Source organism: Theobroma cacao, chromosome 10, assembly GCF_000208745.1.
Source record: "Theobroma cacao cultivar B97-61/B2 chromosome 10, Criollo_cocoa_genome_V2, whole genome shotgun sequence".
Lineage (NCBI taxonomy): Eukaryota > Viridiplantae > Streptophyta > Magnoliopsida > Malvales > Malvaceae > Theobroma > Theobroma cacao.
In genome coordinates, this window is record NC_030859.1 from 12,134,594 (window position 1) to 12,143,084 (window position 8,491).

At 32.2% G+C, this 8,491-nt stretch overlaps 1 long non-coding RNA gene across 2 annotated transcripts; it reads left to right on the forward strand.

Annotated features, from left to right (window-relative positions):
- Positions 6,269-7,929, forward strand: LOC108663712. 2 transcript variants are annotated; one of them, XR_001929721.1, is made up of 3 exons: positions 6,269-6,309; positions 6,966-7,039; positions 7,910-7,929. It is a non-coding gene; the product is annotated as an uncharacterized LOC108663712 (long non-coding RNA). The 2 variants fall into 2 exon arrangements; XR_001929720.1 differs by lacking the exon at positions 7,910-7,929 and adding an exon at positions 7,422-7,461.

Genomic DNA, 8,491 nt, shown 5'->3' on the forward strand with positions numbered 1-8,491 from the left:
TTTTTTTTTTTTTCCTTTGTTTGGCTGTTAATTTATGACTCACTAATCCACGTGCATGAATATTCAATTTATATACTTATTAATGAAGAATTAGTACATGGGGAATATCATACCAACTTAGGTAAATGACTCTTATGATTGCACTACCTATATTATATCATGTATCATAAATCAAATTTATTTTATATTTAATTTTCAAATCTCATAATGCCATTATTTCTAGGCTGCATTCGTCATGAAACAACGTTGCAATTTCTCCTTCACTAGCAAAGATCGCAATATAAATCTGTAAAATTTTGAGTAAATTTCATCAATATCGTCCGTTATTTTAACTTTTTTCATATGATATTTTTGTGATTTTAATTTTTAATTAGTATTGTGTGGATATCTTTTTTTCGTAATTAGTATCTTGTAAATAATTTATGTTTCTACAAAGGGTTAGGTTATTAATTTTAAGTTAAAATATTACAAAAATATCTTTAATTGTGAATAAATAGGTTAAATTTGAATTGATGTTATTTTGATAATTTTATTAAAAAAATTAATAATTGCAAAAAAAAAGTGATAATGACAAAGTGTCATATGAAAAAAATAAAAACAACAAGAGGTGTAAGTGGACTTTATCCTAAAAAATTGTTATTAATATAATAAAAAATTAATTGTGACATCCATACGTGATAATAAAAATATCTTAGTTCAAGTAATAAAGCAATAGGTACGTCCTAATTTAGTAGTAGTTAATTGGGTTGTAAATTGATGAATGAATAAGAAGCAAATGGGATTTGTCAAAAGAAAAGAGAAAAGGAGAAGTAATTTTAATTCCCACAATAATATGCTTTTGAATCTTTTTTGGCAAAGTGGGTTGTCTTGTTGTTCATGCAAAACAGACTTTTCTTGATTGCGTTACTGTATTTTTTAATGTTTCATGAAACATATCTTGAAAACATTCTCTCTCTCTCTCGTATGCCTTTACACTGTATTCTGATTCTAATGGAATGACTCATGCAAATTAAGAACAAGCTTGAGACATCTGCATGGAAATGAGAATGGATGCTTGCGTGAGGAAGCACTCAATTTGATTATGATTGTTTAGTTTGTTTGTTTCTGTCCCACTGATTGGTGGGGAAAAGAAAGATTTTTGTTTGACCCATCATTATCAGGAGTCAATGCGAAACAATTTAAGCTTATTATAGTAAATTAATTAATTAATTAGGCTGTAATCTATATAGACTAAGAAGAATTAATGAGGAAGCAATTAGACCTGTAAGATCTAATCAATTCATTGTGGGTGCTTGGCCCCCCATTCATTCTTCACTCTCGTGGGTGTTTCACATGGTGACAGTAGTAAACATCAAAGATCAAATATTGCCTCTCTCTCTCTCTCTCTCTCTCTCTCTCTCTCTCTCTCTCTCTCTCTTTCTCTCTCTCTCCTTAATTACCAATAAATATCATAGGTTCATTTCTCTTTGCTTCGTTGAATATAAAAGTTAAGTCCTTTGAATGGAATGTTAGTTCTTTTTGAGTTGATTATAGTCTTTTTAATTCCAATATTCTCAAAATCAAATTAACTATCATAAAATGTTTAACAATATCAAGTAATCCTGATTGAATTAGTTGAATTTTTATGTTTAAACATTTTTTATATGTGAGAGTTTTAATCCCTTTTTTTTAAAAAAATATTGTTGAAAATTTTTGTTAAAAGTTATTGAAAAATAATGAAAAACTATGAAAACTGAATAAACCAATTGAACATTAGTCAATTTCAATTAATTTTTTTGTTAAAAGTTATTCATTAATATAATCAAACGTGTATCCTCATTACAAAAATGAAGTCTATGATTAAAATGATAAACCAACGATAGCATAGTAACCATCAGTCTTCCAATACCCGAAATATTAAATCAAAGAGCACAACCACCAATTCCCAATGTTGAATACAATATAAACCACAATAATCACCTTCCCTACTAGAAACTAGCACTACTTACAACCAAGCACATAGCCATATGCCATAAATTTTGCTAGTAATCGGTTCAATGATGGCTTAATTGTAAAAGTTGAGAACCCTGTCATTAGCATTTACCAACACCTCTTAGAAATTGAGAAAATCAACCAGTAGCACATGTACAAGACTAACAAATTCCCATTCAAATTAAATCTTGAAAGAAATGAAAGCACCATCCTTAAGGACAAATATGAATAAAATCATTCTCTAATAACACCCAATCTTTAGCCAATTGGTCAACAACCTCATTTGCCCTTCTCAACATACGAATACCATTCCAACTCTTCATTTTTTACAAAAACTTTATTATAAGAATCCACTGTCGATATTTTCATGGTGCACTATTCGCATCCCTAATGCATTTAGCAACATTAGTAGAATCACTTTCATCATCAGGGAATGGGAAGCGTACCATTTAAAAGATTCAAATATGATAAATGCTTCAAGTACTACCCTAAGTTCTGAAAAGTTTGCTTCATGTACCTTTACAGATTTTGAAAACATAACCATAATTTTAGAGAAATCATTCCTGATAACCCCATTGATACTAGCATCCCTATATTCCCCTTAGTAGATCCATCAACATTAAACTTCATCCACCCCTTAGGTTTAGGTTTTGTACCAGGTACTTTTGTAAGATTTGGACATAGCCAAATATCAACAATAAAGGTACCAATACCGAGCCATCTAGCACAAGCCCAATAAGCTACATGCATCTTTTGTAAACCAAATACTTGATCAAGTGCCCAAAGCTTCCCTCTAAATACTATCTCATTCCTAATCAACCACACACACTGAATGATGTGAAAAAAAAAAAAGACATGTCCTATAACTCTCTTCCTATTTTTTTGATCAAAACCTTCTTCCAAAGCAAGTAAAAAAGTCGTCGCATCCTTTAGGGTTAACCATTAAAAACCACATAAGTTGAACCACAACCCCCATAATTTCCAAGTGTCATAACAAGTAAAAACCAAATGCTTAACACTATTTAACTTTGCATTACATAAAACACACATAATCATGCTTAAACTCAATAACCCTCTCTTAATTAATTCACACTTCACTGCAACCTTACTGCCATCTAAAAATCTCTACTTTATGTGGTACCTACCCACTCCAAACTACCTTCCACACTTCATCACTCTTATTACTCTTTTTCAACACTGCCCTATTTTGTAGAAACTTTTGCACTAGTTTCATGTTTGGACACTAGCTTATCTTTCAAACTATTACCCAATGGACACTCATTAAGTAAGCTGACAAGAATATATCTATGACTCATTTCCCACTGAAAATCTCTCTAATGCAACTCAATATTCCATACCCATTTATTCCCAACTAGTTTCCCATACTCACACAGTGTTCCTTTTCGATTAGCCAAAAAAGAATACATTCTAGCAAAACTCTCTCTTAATATAGGCCCCTCAATCCACTCATCTTCCCAAAAAGATATACTTTGGCGTCACCCACAATAAATCCAAAACTTGATGTTAATTGTATAAAAAATTTGTTAGTAGGGAAAAGGGACTTATAATATCGCTCCACAAAGTAAAGCAGTTGTAATTAACAACAAGGTTTGACAGTAATGCTAAAGAATCAACGCCAACTTTTCCATCCGCAATCTCCCTCCACAAACATCCTTTTTCACCCCCATATCTTTATAACCATTTACTTAACAATGCTTTATTCTTAAGCTCATAACTAAGTAAGCCAAGCCTATCATGCTCACGATAAATACATATGGTTCCCCAATCCACCAAATGCATCCTCGACTTTAGTCCTCCTCCACTCCATAGAAATCTCCTCTTAATCTTCTCTATTTCCTTAATCACCTCTTATGGGGTCTGAAAAAGATACATGTAATGCAGCAAAAAATTAGCAAACATCAATCTTAAAACTATTACCCTATCTTTTATGGATAATAATTTGGATTTCCACCTAGCTAATCTAGCCTCCACTCTATCCAACACTTGTTTCAAAGTTTTAACTCGTCTAGGATTAGCTCTAATGGGTAATCCTAAATACGTAGTAGGGAATTCTCCAACTCTACATTGAATACCTTCCCCCAAGAATTGAGTACAGCTCAATCAAGACCAACTCCATACAAATAACTCTTAAAAAAATAATTCCAAAACTTAAGGCCATTTGAATAAATCTTGAAAGAAATGAAAGCACCACTCTGAAGGAGAAATATAAATAAAATCATTCTCTAATAACACCCAATCTTTAGTCAGTTGGTCAGCAATCGCATTGGCATTTCTCAATGTATGAATAATCTTCCAACTCTTCATTTTTCTTTTTAGAGACTCTATTATAAGAATCCACTATCAATATTATCATGGCGTTCCATTCATATCCCTAATGCATTTAGCAACATTAGCAGAATTACTTTCATTATCAAGGAATGGGAAGACTACCATTTAGAAGATTCAAAGATGATAAATGCTTTAAATATTGTCCTAAGTTCTGAAAAGTTTGTTACATGTACCCTTACAAAATTTGAAAACATAACCATAATTTTAAAGAAATCATTCCTCATAACCCTATCAATACCCGCCTCCCCATATTCTCCCTAGTAGATCCATCAATGTTAAATTTCATCCACCCCTTAGGATGAGCAACCCAATTAATAACAATAAAAGATTTAAGTTTTTTACTAGGTACATTCGTAAGATTTGGACATAGCCAAATATCAACAATAAAGGTAGCAATTTTGAGCCATCTAGTACAAGCCCAATAAGCTATGTGCACTTTCACTAAACAAAATACTTGCTCAACTTTCCAAAGGTTCCTTCTAAATACTATCTCATTCCTAATCAACCACACACACACTAAATAATGTAAAAAAAAAAAAACATGTCCCACAACTCTCTTCCTCCCTCTTTGATCAAAGCCCCCTTCCAATGCAAGTAGAAAAGTCCTAGCACCCCCTGGAGTTAACCATTAGAAACCACATAAGCTGAACCACAACCCTTATAATTTCCAAGTTTCACAACAAGTAAAAACCAAATGGTCAACACGATTTAACTTTGCATTACATAGAATGAAATACCCCATACTTTGATATGGTGATAAATAAAGTTGATCGAATGCAAATTGAGGTCAATTAAAATGTTTAAAAGTGATAAGAGACGAAAGGAGTAGTTTATGATAAAATATTTCGCAAATGAGAAAATAAAAATAAAATAATAATAATTTTATCGGAGGAGAATTTGTGAGATAAAAGGCGATTCAGAAGTCAAGTGAGGCATAATAAGGTATTTCGGGTACCAAGGAGACAAGATAAAATTTTTAGAATAAAATAATATTTTATTAATAAAATAATATTAAAATATTAATATTTAGCCGGATGTCGAAGTCAATCAAGAAGGAGGATCATATGGTTGATCCAAGTGGGGGAGAAGATGACAAGCCCGACTCTACAGAAATATTTGTGATGACATACATGTGGTGGATAGCATGTTTACATGCTAAGAGAGTCTTGAAAAATTTACAAAAGTCGGTATTGTACCTAGAGGTACAATAAAGTTGATTTAAGCCTCGAACTAGATCAAATAGAGAATTTACAATGAAATTAAGAATTTTAAAGTCCCAGAATGGGTTAATATGGTGATTCGGAGTTCGAGGATCAATTTGGAGTCAAACTGGAATTTTCGCTATCTAGGGGCAAAATGGTCATTTGCCACCTGGGGACAAAATGGAAATTTTTAGAAAAGATTTTTGGCCCCATTTGACTTATTGGAGTAAGATTTGAGGTTTAGAAGTGAAAAATTTTAATTTCGGTATAATTTGGAGTAAAAGGGTAAAATGGTAATTTTACCATTCGGAATCGAAAATTTAATTTTTTGAAAGGATTTTGATCAAATTTAATTATTTGGAGTGTGAAATGAGTATGAGGAGTGAAAATTATGCATTATGGAAAATTTTCAATTTTTGGGGTAAAAATGTAATTTTTGAAAAGTTCGGGGGCAAAAGTGTAATTTTGAAAAATTTGCTCCACCAAAACTTTGGAAAAATCTGGAAATTTCACTTAAGACTTGGATAAGTCAAAGGGAATGCATGGTGAAAAAAGTAGGACAAATGGATGGCTAGAAAAAAAAATGAATTAATAAAATATTTAAAATATGAATAAAATAATATTATTTCATTAAACAATAAAAAGGCATAAAAAAAATCAGCCCACCCATTCTTCTTCTTCAACATTCGGCCAAGCAAGAAACAAGAGAGAGAAAGGAGAAAATAAAACCCTAGCTAAGAAATTTAAAGGGAAAATAGGTGGAAATTCAAAAATCAAGTGAAAAAAGGTAACATTTCTTAAATTTGTCTTGTGCTTTACCTTTCCCATGCATTTTCCATCATTTTTCATGGTTGAATCATGTGATTTGAGGATGATTTGAATTCTGGTCATATGGGTTTAGAGAGAGAAAGTTGTTAGATAAATTTGATTTTGAGCTATGTTAGTGTTTAGTGTTAGTTTAGCATGTTTATGAGTAAAACAACAAGAAAAATATTTATCTTCTCCATGAATTTCCCTAGGCCGAATCTAGCCAATGGTATGTGAGGATGAGGTTGACTTTATTTTAAGAGAATTGGGTGGAAAAATGATGAATTATGAGGTTGGAAATTAAATGGGAATTTTCGGTGCAATAAATTGAAATTTTTACCCACTAGGGGTAAAAGCGTAATTTATAGTCCGGACTGATAAATTGGACCAAATTCACAGTCATTGAGGTATTGTGGATATAATTGGATAATTGAAATTGAAATGGATGGAATTGGAGTCGAATTGGGGATTTTAGGAATTTACACCGTGTATAGGCGAGTTAGGTCGGACACCGCAATTAAGCGATTGTCTAGACATTTCAAATCCTATCTAGTGCATACGCATGGATAAGAGCCTGAAATAATTTATGATAAATTGACACAATTTATTGAATTTTGTGTCATGGATTATGGATAGGTGGTGAGTCAATTGTTTCGGGTAAGAGACTGCACCCGAGGGCGGAAGATAGGAGTATTTCTACTCCTAATACTGTGAGTAAACTTATTATCGTCTTAATTATCTAGAGTAGTTTTATACAATTGTGTGATTTTATGAAAAATGGGTTTAAATGGTAAATTGCTATGTTTTAAGAGAAATTGTGATTTTATAAAATGATTTTATAAATTTTCTGAAAAATCGAATATTGGTTTTGAAAATAGAGTAATTGGAGACTGCCTGCTTGTGTTGTAAATTTATGGTTTTAAATTGAATGGCTTATGACAATAAATGAGCATGAATGGCTAAACTGATTTTGGTGTTATAATTATTTATACTGTGTATTCAGCCTTGAGAGGCTAGGTTGTGATAAATTGCCATGACATGCTAGAATTGAATTTATTGATTGGTGGATTATATATTAATTATTTACTGCAGAGGGGGTTCCGTGGACCAGCCTATTAGAGGGGCACGGTAAACTCCATTATATTATTACCTCGAACGGAGAGGCGCGTAGGGTATCTCCTGGGGGTAAAGCTTAGGGTTCATTTCACGCCAAACCACCACGTGAAGGGGAACTCAGCCAACGCCAAGGAACGGCTGTATTTTTCTCAAATTAAAAATATAATTTAAGTGTATACAAATTTTTAACAGCCTTGACGGACTCAGTTGGATGCCCTGCGCAAGGTATCACCGAGTATGAGTTTTGGCACAAGCCCAAGTTTTAAGAAATTCATAAGCCAAGTTGATTACTCGATTTATATGGATTGATTTTATTTGGTTGAAATGAACTGAAAGGTAATGAAATTACAGTATGATGACTTATTTTAATTGTCTCCATTTACTCGACTTTAGATAGTTTAGATGGTATCTGTTTACTCACTGGGATTTTATAATCTCACCACCCTCATTTCCTCACATTTCAGGCTCGGGGAATTCCATAGTTTGCTGACTTTGACAAGGATCTTCATTTGGACTCGAATCGGTAAAAGCTGTAGGTTTCCAGCTTCCGATGCATTTTAGATAGATGTGGGCCCACGTGTCACTGTAAAAGAAATTTTATGCTTTGGTTATTTGCTTTATAGTATATATGAATATAATTAACTTTTACGCTATAAGAATTATGTACAGATAGTTTTATGAAAATTATTTTACAAGAAAATAGTTTATTTTATTGAATATTTTTATTATATTCAAATGGTCAAATTTTCACTTCAAATGAACGTTTTAGATACTTAATTTATTTTTAAATTATTAAATATATATTTTTGGCTTACCTACTACATTTTTAGCAAGTTTCGAGGTTTTTGACAAAAATGACGAAAATGCCCCTGTGAGCCAAAAAAAAAACAATATGTTATGTTATGATTTGGAAATGATTTGTAATCCTTCGTATTTTGATTATTTGATAACTATTGCTCACCGGGGAAGTGCGAAAGCTTATACGAGAGCCTTGCAAGGTTTCGATCGACATTCGGGGTGAAGAATGTTTGTCGAGGCTTCGTGGC